The sequence below is a fragment of the Haliotis rubra genome, unplaced genomic scaffold (genome assembly GCF_003918875.1).
Source record: "Haliotis rubra isolate DU_JTF1 unplaced genomic scaffold, ASM391887v1 Scf351, whole genome shotgun sequence".
Lineage (NCBI taxonomy): Eukaryota > Metazoa > Mollusca > Gastropoda > Lepetellida > Haliotidae > Haliotis > Haliotis rubra.
Window position 1 is genome coordinate 1,038,292 of NW_025767026.1, and position 2,393 is coordinate 1,040,684.

The 2,393-nt window shown below is 38.6% G+C and overlaps 1 long non-coding RNA gene across 1 annotated transcript; it reads right to left on the reverse strand.

Annotated features, from left to right (window-relative positions):
• Positions 1–292: 292 nt before the first annotated feature.
• On the reverse strand, positions 293–553 carry LOC124285091. The gene is made up of 2 exons (XR_006900724.1): positions 521–553; positions 293–404 (listed from the first exon to the last, which is right to left on the reverse strand). It is a non-coding gene; the product is annotated as an uncharacterized LOC124285091 (long non-coding RNA).
• Between the last annotated feature and the right edge of the window lie 1,840 nt (positions 554–2,393).

The following is a 2,393-nucleotide window of genomic DNA, read 5'->3' on the forward strand; positions in this document are numbered from 1 at the left end:
GTTCGTGTAGCCGGCAGAAATCTGTCATAGGTGACGTAGGACGATTCTACGGTCTTGTGCTCATGATCTCACACGTGGACGACCTGACCTTGGGCGATCAGAAGTGGTGCCAGTTTGTTGTAGACGACCTCGCAAGTCATACACCGTACGATGGCTGCATCCCATTGCTTTTGCGACGTCAATAACTGATCTTCCCGCTTGCAACATGCCAACGGCAAGTTCACGTTCTACATTTGACAATCGTGGCATTTCAAGTACCGTTAGAACTGTGGTTTAAAAGTGTTTTTTTTTCAATTCTTGAGGCCAATGCAAACATGTGCATATGGAGAAAACTTCGATTCGAATATCACTTGATCGACTGCACGTGCAAACCTGATTTGGCACTAACGTCATTTGCACGATGACTGGATGGGTTTGAGTGGGTTTTGCTAACGTTTTTCTAGAGTCGAAAGATAGGGATCCCATTTCGGATACATAGATGTATCATCAGAGAAAGATTATTCATTATTTTTCAAATTACATTTTGTGAAGTTTCTTTTTTGACTCAGTATATGCACATGTTAAAAAGCAAACAATAAGTTTGTGAAACGCTGAAATGTAAACAAGATTAATGTCTTGAGTATTAACATTATTTTTCAAGTGACCTACAGACTACTTATTAACATAATTTTTTCTAAAACTTAGATGCATAGGGGACATGTACATTAGCAGAACAAATGACCTTAACTGACTGTACCTCTATGTTTACTTGGCCATTTCTGCTTCCTTTTGTCTTGTCAACTCTGTTATTTGACTTAACAGATCAACATGACACTTTTTTCCCTATGCACACCTTGTATTTGTGGAGGTTGTTGTTAACTTGCAAAATCTCGCCCACGACAGCTATTGCAGAGGTGATCTTCTGCCCACCCCTGGTTACTCCTTTGTCTTTACCCATATTACGAAGAAGGATGATCTCCCCCACATCATATTGAGAAGAGGGAATTGCCTTCAAATATTTATCTACCGTTTTAGATGAAGATTGGTCAGATTTCGTAAGGACTTCTCTCCTGATTTCCTGAAGATCTTTCAGTCTAGCAAGGTTGGTTAAATCTATTTATAATCAATCACCTGAGAATGTTCCAAACAGTTTCATATCCTGCACTGTCTTCATATATGTACCCATCCATACTTTTCCCTCCTGTTTTCAACAAACTGGTGATATGGTGTGGATGGAATCCAAACATGGCTTTGTAAGGGTTGCAACCTGAAAATATAATGTGCAGTATATCAGAATACACTCAGAACAAACCACAGATTAACGACGGCTTATACTGGCATGGCCTTATTACAAAATGTTTGAGAAGGAGTAATGCAAGACCACAGGTAGACCAGTAGTGTGACTCATCAGTCACAAGGACTTATTTTTTGTAGGAGATACTGCCATGATCAAGGCCATTTTCTTTGCTCTTGAATATCTTACCAATTGCTGAGATGACTGATTCATTGTGAATGTGGCAATAGTCAGGAAGACTGTTGAAGGTCGTACAGAAAACAATCCTTCCATACTCTATGTCAACACTACAATTAAATTTATGTTTGAAATGTCATTTTCATTAAACTATTCCTTTAATATGCTACTAGTGAAAATATGGTGTCCAATGCAATAACTTATTTAGACTTGTCAATTCCTTACCTTTCCTCGAGACTGGGTGGTTGGCTTGAGAAGGGATGAGCCTGACTCACGTGGGTTTTTCAGAGAGTGAATTCAGCATGTCATTAAACTCTCCACCCTGATCAGTTTGGATAATTTTGAGAGCACCCACTGTTGATCTAGGTTCACCTGCATTAAAATTTTAATAACACCCTGTGATGTTAAGTCACATAGTGGCCTAAGCCATAAAAAAAAACATATAAAAAAACATCCAATTTGGACAACACAAAGCGATAGGTGATCCCATCTTTGGTTTCTAATTTGCTGTTGAAATCTACTAAGTCAGTTTGGTGGCTTTCAAAAGGTGCAAATGCTCTCACAGGTTTTGAGGGTGCCTTGTTTAGGAAGGTTGGATACAACGCGATCAAACTGATGCTTCTCTGCATGTAACAGTCTGTTTGGGTCCTGCTTATACTGAGCTGTTGTGGAATATAGAAGTCATGTTCCAGCCCATTAGTCATTTGACTAAATGCTTCTACCATATTCTCTGCTTCATCAGTTTTGGGGTATTATTTTACCCAATGAAATTTTCCTTTTTCACATGAACCTGGATTGTGAATATGTTTTAGACAAAGATTATATTTGCTATTTTTTAAGATCTCTCTTTCACTGGAATGTTGATGTCTGCAGAAGGTAGATAGATGAACATTTTTATTGGTATGCCATTGAATTGTAGAGTTCTGGTGACAGGCATGAAGAA